Raw genomic sequence first — 10,350 nt, forward strand, 5'->3', positions numbered from 1 at the left:
TGCACTCCAGTCTGGGTGACAGAGTGAGACTCCAACTCAAAAAAAAAAAAAAATAGGACTGGATTTTAAAAATGCAGTACATGTACATGATGAAGTATTATGCAGCCATAAAGAAGAACAAAATCATGAACTTCACAGCAACCCGAATGGACTTAGAGTCTATAATACTGAGTAATCTTTCACAGAAACAAATAACTGAGTATCACATGTTCTCACTCATAAGCAGACCTTGAATGATTATCGTAATATTATAAGAATAGTATGCAGGGCTTCATTCTGTATACAGTAATGGGAAACTGCCAGGAGGGAGGTGGAGAAGTGGGATTGGCAGTAGTGGGGAAACTGCCTGGAGAAGAGGGGACACACAATATCAAGGGTGCCTGCATAATGAACATTTGTATACCCAACCCTAAATTGTACCCTAAATCTTTAAAATTAAAAAAATTGAAATGAAGAATTTGCAATAATCTTTTAATCATTATCCATCCTTAAGGAAGCTTACAAAGTTCCCAGGGATATCTTAACACTTACCTTCATCCTCTGATTTCTCCTAGGATAGTACAGAGAGAAACTAAACAAGCAATGGGCTGGGAGGAGCTGCTAATATCCATTCTAAAGAGATGTCTGCTAAGACTCTGAGTGTCTTCTATCCTAGTCAGAGATGGGGAGATTGGTCTGGATTTTTCTTTAAATCACCAAATGAATGAGCTTTTCTTTTACATGCTTAATAGCATGCAGGGCTTCATTCTGTTTAACTATGCCAATGGACCAGAAGAAACTGAAATAGACTATAAATGTTTGAAGCTAGCCCCAAGAATGTGTGGTCCCACAAGATATCCTGAGAGGAAAGTGACTACTCTCACACACATGGATTCTCAGTCACTTCCCTGACCACCCAGGATACCTGGGATATTTTTTCCTCCTGAAGGAGAACACGTCTTGTTGCAGTTATAATGCTATGGCTCCAGGGCTTTCCGTGGACATGCCACAAGTTCTGCTCTGTGCATCAAGGGATCATGCGATCAGCTGAGAGGAAGTTAGGGTTGCTCTCTTAGGCTTATGCTGCCTGTCTCCTTTGCCAATCACAGAAACCACAGTTTTGTAGCAAGTTACAGGTTCTCTGGCAACTCAGTCAACCAGTATCCATTTACAGCTTCTTTACTCCTGCAAAATACAGTCCCTGCCCTCAAGTATCTCAGCGTATGGTGGGAGGATGGAGACAAAAGCAAATACCAGTGGGACAGAGTGGTAATGTGCCAAAATATGAGCATTAACAAAGGTCATGGGAGCTCAGAGAGGAGCTAATAACTCTTCCTTATGGAATGAAAAAGCAACATTTTTGCAGGTTCTTAGAGGAGGATATTAGAAGACAGAGAAGGAGGATAGCAGCACTCCAGATCAAGAGAAGGACATTTGCCAAGCTTTCATAGGAAGGAGAAGATTTAATCACTTTAGGAAAGATCACAACAGCTGGAGCATGATATGATGGTCAGTTTGATGTATCAACTCGTCTAGGCTATAGTACCCAGTTATTCATTCAAACATGGATCTCGGTGATGCTATGAAGATATTTTGGAGATGTGACCAATTGCTACAATCTGTTGACTCTGTTGAAAGGATTTTCCTGGACGGATAGGATGAACCTGACCTGATCACTTGAAAGGCCTTAAAGATAGCCCTGAGGACGGAGAAATTCATCCTGTGGACAGCAGCATCAGCCAGTGAATTTCCAGTATGTCCTTCTGGATAGTTAGCCTTACAGATTTCAGATTTTCCTAGCTAGATCCCACAATCATGTAAGTCAACACCTTGCAATAAATCTCTTCATGTGTACACATATTCTTGTGGTTCTGTTTTTGTGATAGAACTCTGACTGACACACATGGAAAAGGTGGAGCACAGAGTAAATGAGGACAGGCAGGTCAAGACTGTGAAGGATCAATGCACAGAGTAAATGCTTAATCCCAAAGGCAAAAGCGTTCCTATCACTACCCAGGGCTTGAAGGAGGTAGATGAGAGGAAGATGTGGGACTGGAAAAAAGCCAATCAGTTACAAATTTCAGTCCCTGTGCAGTTCAATTTGTTTTAAACAGCATTTTTACTTATATATGTGTATATATGTGCATACATGTGTATACATACATACATATGTATGTTTATATGTGTATATATGTGTATACATACATATATATGTATATGTATATTAATTTCATTTAAACAGCATGATTCACTCTTCAGTTGTTAGAAATCAATGTTGGGAGAAGAAATTCCAGGACTGCAGGACGAGCTCTGCAGACATCCTCCAGAGTGAAATAACCATAACTGGTAAAAACGAAAGTTAAAAAATGTTTAAAATGTATGAAAATTGTTCTACAGGCAGAAAAACAATGAAGAAACGCTTCTCCAAGAAAATCTACCAAACTCAGTGAGAGCAGTGAGAGTCTATAATGTTTAAGCCATGACCATTTTCTCCCTCCTCTGCAACCAGGTGAATAAAACAGAAACTAAACTACAGGAGTGTGTTGCCCAAAGAACAGAGTACCCTTTGGCCCAGCTTTTAGTCTGGAGGCAGGCAGCCAACACTTCTCATCATCATCCTTGACTGCATGTTGCAGATGCTCTATTCCAGAAAACCTTGAACACGAAGTATTCAGTTACTTTCTTCCACCCACTATCTACTCTTTGGGCTCAAGCTCTATTCTTGGCACAGTAGGCCAAAAATAATGGATGCTGAAATTCCTCACACCATGTCACATACAGCACAGATTCCATGGCAAAAACCAAGTTTGCAAGCTAAGAATTGCAGAATAATAAGAATCACTGCCCTATCTGGTGCTTCATGCACAGAGAATAAAGGACATCTAAGAAAAACATCCCACTATCTTCAACCTCATTTGCAGATTAATGGCACAGAGGTCCTTCTCAGTGGGAGAGGCAGGGCAAAAGAAGAAAAGTCTCGCATTCTCCCTAAGAAGAACCTTATTTGGCACAGAGCATGGAGAAGTTCAAGCACAAGAGTGTTGTCAAACACAATGGAGATTTCAGTGGTAAGCAGTCAAACAGCTGATGGCAGCTTAATGGCATTTCTGTTCTTCAGACTTTCTTCTATCTTCCTTAGATTTTTTTAATCTATATTAGCGTATCTTCAAATTTTTGGAGTATTTCTCTTTCAGATCATATTTACTGTTCATTCCTTCTCACATAAATTTCATATTTTTGTTATTGTGTTTTTAACTCAAGAATTTCCACTGGGAAAATGAAAGCTACACCATAAATGAACTAGAAATGTATGATACAAACCAAAAGAAGAAACAGCTAAGAAGAAACTTTCTGAGGCAAAACAAACTTCAAAGAATGATTGAAAAAGTTTTCCTGCAAAAGAAGTCGAATTTGTTTGGAACACACTGTGGGAAAAATTATGCCCCCAGAAAACTGTCAAAAAAAAGAAAAAAAGAGCAGTCATTCAACCTGTACTGTAGGTTAGCAGGTGAATGCGATGCCATAAAAGACAGACAACTTAAAGCATCAAGGAAAAAGAAAGTGAAAGAGAACTCTATTAACAGTGCTATAATTACAGTTTGAGAGTGAATGTGCCAATGCAGTGCCCACTGAGGAGCAACATCAGAGGCCACATATTGTGGATTATGAACTTGAATATGTATAGTTCATTAAGGTCATGAGTAAATAACCAAACAGCAACCTAGAAAGGGTGGCAGAAATTATTATTGTGAGTGGCTAGAATATAGTTTTAAACAGAAAATCATGAAGCACTGTATTAGTCTTTTTTGCATTGCTAAAAAGAAATACCTTAGGCTGACTAAATTATAAAGGAAAGGGACTTATTTGGCTCATGGTTCTGCATGGTGCTGGCATCTGCTTCTTTTTTTTTTTTTTTTTTTTTTTTTTTTTTTGAGTTGGAGTCTCACTCTGTCGCCCAGACTGGAGTGCAGTGGCCGCTCCCGGCCACCGCAGCCTCGACCTGCTGGGCTCCAGCGATCCTTCCGCCTCAGCCTTCCGAGTAGCCGGAATTACAGGCATGCGCTACCACGCCCAGCTGATTTTTTGATTTATTGTAGAGATGAGGTCTCGCTGCCCAGGCGGGTCTCGAACCCACGCATCTGCTTCTGATGAGGTCTTGGGAAGCTTCCAATCACGGTGAAAGGGGAAGTGGGAGCATAAGTGTCACATGTTGAGCATGGAAGCAAGAGAAATAAAAGGAGGTAAGGTTCTTTTAAACAACCAACTTTCACACAAGCCAAAATAGTAAGTGACTCATTACCATGAGTTTGACACCAAACCATTAATGAGGGATCTGCTCCTATGACTCAAGCTCCTCCCATAAGTTTCACCTCTAACATTGGGGATCACATTTCCACATGATATTTGGAGGGATCAACATTTAAACCCTGTCACCCATGCAAAGAAATAGCGAAGCTCCATACAGCAGAAAAAAAGGCAAGTAAGAGAAACTGCCTTTGAGTGGACACATCAGAAAAAGAACTCAAAGCACCTATTATAAATGTTAGAAAACTAAAGGAAACCATGCTGAAGGAAGGAATGGTGATAATTTAACAAAAATTAGAGAACTCCAATGAGAGAGAAAATACTTTTTTTTCAAAAGTTAAACAACCACATGGAAATTCTTCAGTTAAAAAGAAAAATAATGATAACTAATTATATAAATTTTACCAGAGGGAGTGAACTGTAGATTAAATACAGAAGAAGAAATAAACAAAGAATTTGAAGATATAGTGTAGAGATTATGAAATTTGAAGAAGACAGAAAAAATTAATAAGAAACAGAAGGGAACCTCAGAGAAATATGAAACATGTGGAAAAGTCAAGGAGAGAGAAAGGTACAGATTAAAAATATTTCAAGAAATGTAATGAAAAACATTAATCTTTACATTAAAAAATCCAAAGAATTTCAGGGAGAATAAATGACTATTTGCTATTTGGAATTGCATATCACAATCAAAATGTCGAAGTATAAAGTAATACTGGAACAGCAAAAGAAAAAAACGTGTTACATGTAAGGAGATGTTGATATGGTTAACAGCTGACTTCTCATTTTAAAAGAAGGCTAGAAGCAGTGGAATGAAGTTTTAAAGTGCTAAAAGAAAATGTTGTCAACCTAGAATTTTATACCTATTTAACATATCATTGGAAGTTCTAGACAGAGTAAGAAGGCAAAAAAACAAAGACATTCTCATTTGAAAAGAAGAAGTATAATTAGATCTGTTCATAGAGAACATGATCTTAAATCTCCGAACACACACACACACACACACATACACACACACACACATGCAAACCTCTAGAACTAATACATAAATTCAACAAAGAACAAAATGCCACAATGCAGAAATATCAGTTGCATTTTTATACACTTGCAGTGAACATTCCAAAAAGAAAATGAAGACAATGATTCCATCAGCAATACCATAGAAAGAATAAAATAGCTAAAAATAAACTTAAGCAAGGAGGTAGAAAAATGGCACACTGGAAACTACAAAATATTGCTGGAAGAAATAAAAGACACTAATAATGGAACTACACCCTATGTTCATAGATTGTGATCTAAAGAGTCAGCACAATCCCTCTCAACATCCCAGTGATGGCTTTTGTAGAGAGTGAAAGTCCTTCTTAAATTCATATAGAATTTCAAGGGACCTGAAATAGTCAAAGCAAGGTTTTAAAATACGAAGTGGGAAGACTCACACTTTCTGATTTTAAAACGTATTAAAAGCTACCATATCAGCCCAATATGGTACTAACATAAAGAAAGACATACAGGTAAACAAAATACCAGGTCTGACAACTCAGTTTGTGAACTTATCCAAGAAAAAAGTGCTACATATCTCATTGCTGAATATCACTATGGTCATCTTTGAAGTACTCCCCTTGGGAAACTATGCACTGACTCCAGCACTTAGTCCACCCATCAAAGTAATTTTGGAACTCTTTTTCTGGTAAAATAAGTTAGATACAAAAGGAGAAATATTGTATGACTCCACTTATCTGAAATACCCAGAGTAGTCAAAGTAACAGAAACAGAAAGGAAAATGATGTTTTTCAGGATCTGGGGAGAATAAAATTGGGAGATATATTTAAATGGGTTAGAGTTTCATTTTGGAAACATAAACATTTCTAAAAATGGATGATATGACTGGCAGCACAATCACATAAATGTGTGAATACCACTGAACTACAAACATAAAATTGGCTAACATGGCACGTTCCATGTTCTGTATATGTTACCACAATTTTTTAAACCTTTACAATATACAATTACTTCAAAAAATGAAAAGTAAAGAAGGCTAAATTTAATGCTATTATATATAGTCACAAAAAAGACTTCTATATCCATCAAAATTGTTTTTGAAAGATGACAATGAAATAAAGGCATTCCAGGACTACAAAGCTTGACAGACTCGTCAACAGTAGACTCAACATAAGGGAAATACTAGAGAGATTCTTTAGGGTGCAAGCAAGTCTCCTTTGACAATAATGTGAATTGATCTCAAAAAACAGTGAGAGGCAGAAGAAGTAATTGTGTGAATAATTGCAAAATAAATTGCAATCACCTATTTTTCTCCTGCCTTCTCTTAATTAATTTTAAAAAGTATGAGTATACTGTATGAACATAGTTCTATTGTTGGACTCATAAAATACAGAAATGTAGCATATTTTACATCAACAGCACCAAGGAGACACATGGGAGCAAAGCTGTTTTGGAGTAAGGAAATGACATTTGATGACACCTCAAATCTACAAAAGAAAGAAACAGAGCAAGAAATAACACATGAGAAAATTAATATAGCAAATTCTAAAAATGCAAACATGTTTTTCCTTTCTTTGTTCAGTTTCTTTGAAAGACATACAATTAAATAAAGCAACAGTTATTACAATGCATTATCAGATTGTGAAGCTGGAAGCATCACACTCCCTGATTTCAAACTATATTCACAAGATGATACTGTTCAAACAGAACTGTACTGGGAAAACAATAGACACATAAACCAATGAAACAGAATCCAGAGACCAGAAATAAATGCATACATATATGGCCAACCAATATTTGACACAGGTACCAAGAATACACAATGGGGAAAGGATAGACTCTTCCAGGTGTGGTGATGGGAAAACTATAGCCACATGCAGATGAGTGAAATTAAACTCTTGCTAATATACAAAACTGAATGCAAGTTATTATAAACAAATTAACTTGAAATGATTTAAAAACTTAAATGTCAGCTCTGAAACCATAAAACATTTAGAAGAAAGCATAGAAGTAAAGTTTCCTGACATTGGTCTTTGCAATGATGTTTGGATATTACACCAAAAGTGCAAAAATAAACAAGTTGGACTACGCCAAACTAAAAAGCTCTCCACAGAAAAGAGAAAAGGGAACAAAATGAAAAGCCACCTACAGAATGGAAGGACATATTTTCAAACCATATATTTGAAAAGTGGTTAATACCCAAATATATGAAAAACTCATGTGTCTCTTTCGCATAATTAAAAAAAGAAAACAAAAAACTATTTTGACTTTCAAATGGGCAAAGGACCTGAATAGACATCTTTTTCAAAGAAGTTGGCCAACCGGTGTATACTATGGTTCTCGACATCACTAATCCTCTGAAAAATGCAAATCAAAATCACAATGAACTATCACAGCACACCTATTAAGGTGGCTGTGATAAAAAAGACAAATGATGCTCAGACAACTAGGCATCCACATGCAACAGAATGAATCTGAATTTCTTTCTCGCATCATGCATAGAATTCAACTCAATATGGATCACAGATGGAAATTAAGAGTGAAAGCATAGAAGAAAACATAGAATTAAATCTTTGTGATCTTCTTGGAGGCCACGGTTTCTTAAATATGACACAAAAATTACAAGCAACCAAACAAAATGTGTATTAATTGGAATTAACCAAAATTAAAAATCTTTGTGCCTCAAACATCACTAACAGGAGAGTGAAAAGACAACACACAGAAGCAATAAAATGCTTTCAAGTCATGTATCTAATAAGAGATATCTATCTATTCAAGATACGTAAATAACAGCTTAAAGGTAAAAAAAAATAATTAGCCCAATTAAAAAAAAAAAGAACCAAACATCTGAATACACATCTCTCCAAAGAAGATACAGAAATGGTCACTGAGCATGTGCAAAGATATTCAACACAAATAGCCATTAGGAAAATGTACATCTAAACCATAGTTTGATACTACTTCACAGATAATTTTTCTAATTATTCCTATAGTTGAGTATCTTTTACTGTTTAAGGCTCCTCTGTACACCTTTTTCTTTCCCTGTAGGTAGTCTATTCATGACTTGCAAATATTTTTCTCCCAGGGTAGCTTTTGTATTTGATTTGCTTATAGATTCTTCTGCTTTGAAATGGTTTCCCCCTCCTCTTTTTTTTTTTTTAACATTTGCATGTAATCATATTTTCTCTCATACCAGGTTATAAAGGAAGAAACAAATCTGGTAAGGGTGAGGTTTAGCTAACTACCTACAGAACTACTAAAGCACTGGAAGTGAGGAAGATTGCTAGCATACTTAACTCTTTCTACCCATCACTTATAGACAACATTCTATCTAATCTCAAATTTTAAGTCAGCCACTTTCACATTTTTTTATATTCTCAGTAATAGTTAATTAGTTAGCATCTTTCATTGTATAATTAGTTTGTCATGCACAAATTCTTGGTTTGTTTGTTTTTTTATAAAGATGTGGGGTACAATTCAGGGTTAGGTATACAAACATTGATTATGCAGGTACCCTTGTTGATGAGTCATGCCCCTCCCTCCCCTAGCAGCTTTCCTCAACTGTCAAAACCACCACCACCACCCCCGATAGTTTCCCACTACGGCCAATCACCTTCTTATAGTATTAAAACTGTTCAAGGTCCACTAATGAGTGAGAATATATGGTACCCTGTTCTGTTTCTGTGATAGATTACTGAGTATGATCGACTCCAAATCCATCCAAGTTGCTGCAGAGTCCATATGGCTGTCCTTTATTAATGCATAATATTCCATTATGTATATGTACCACTTTTTTTTATCCAGTCAAGCGTCAATGGGCAACATGGTTGATTCCATGTTTTTGCTATTGTGAATAGAGCTGCAACAAACATACTTGCGCAAGTATCTATTTGGTAGAATGATTTGAGTTCCTCTGGGTATATTCCCAATAAGGGAATTGCTAGGTCGTATGGAAGGTCAATTTCTAGATCTTTCAGAAACCATGACACTGTCTTTGAAAGAGGTTGCACTAGTTTGCATTACCACCAGCACTGTAGAATGATTCCTTTTTCTCTGCATCTTCACCAGCATCTGTTGCTTTGTTTTCTTAATGATGGCCATTCTTACTGGGGTTAGGGGGTATCTCAATGTGGTTTTGATTTGCAGTTCTCTGGTGATGAGTGAAACAGAACTTTTTCATGTGTCAGTTGGCTGCCTAAATATCTTCTTTTGAGAAGTGTCTATTCATCTCTTTTGCTCACTTTTTAATGGGGCTGTCTGTTTTTTCCTTTCAGCACATTTGAGTTCCGTGTAGACCCTAGATGTTAGGCCTTTGTCAGATATACAGTTGACAAATATTATTTCCCATTCTGTGGATTGACTCCCTGCTCTCTTGATGGTTTCTTTCACTTTGCAGAAGCTTGTTAGTTAGATGAGGTCCCAGTTGTCTATCTTGTTTCTTAAGGTATGGGCATTTAGAGTTCTGAATAGGAATTGCTGCCAATTCCATTTTCCATAAGGGTGTCTCCTGCATTTTCTGAGATTCTTATAGCTTGTGATTTTACATTTAGGTCTTTGATGCATTTAGAGTTAATGTTTGTGTATGGTGATAGGTAGGGGCCCTGTTTCAATCTTCTGCATGTGATCAGCCAGTTTTCCCAGTACCGTTTACTGAATAGGGTTTCTTCTCCCCAGTGGTTGTTGTTGGAAACTTTGTCAAAGATGAGTTGTTGAGATATTGAGGCTTTGCTTCCAGAATCTCTAACTTGTTCCATTGGCCTATGTGACTGTTCTTGTACCAATACTAGGCTGTTTCGATTACTGTAGCCTTATTGTAAAGTTTGAAGTCTGGAAGTATAATACTTCCTGCTTTGTTTCTTTTGCTAAAGATTGTTTTGGCTGTTCATGGTCATTTATGTTTCCATATGAATTTCTGTATTGTCAGTTCTAGGTCTGAGAAGAATGATGTTGGTAACTTAATTGGTATTGCATTGAATCTGTAGATTGCCTTTGGTAGGACAGACATCTTAACAATGTTGATTCTTCCTATCCATGAGCATGGAATATTTTTTCATTTGTTTGTATCTT

The sequence above is a fragment of the Carlito syrichta genome, unplaced genomic scaffold (genome assembly GCF_000164805.1).
Source record: "Carlito syrichta isolate Samal-C Ts95f unplaced genomic scaffold, Tarsius_syrichta-2.0.1 Scaffold303172, whole genome shotgun sequence".
Classification (NCBI taxonomy): domain Eukaryota; kingdom Metazoa; phylum Chordata; class Mammalia; order Primates; family Tarsiidae; genus Carlito; species Carlito syrichta.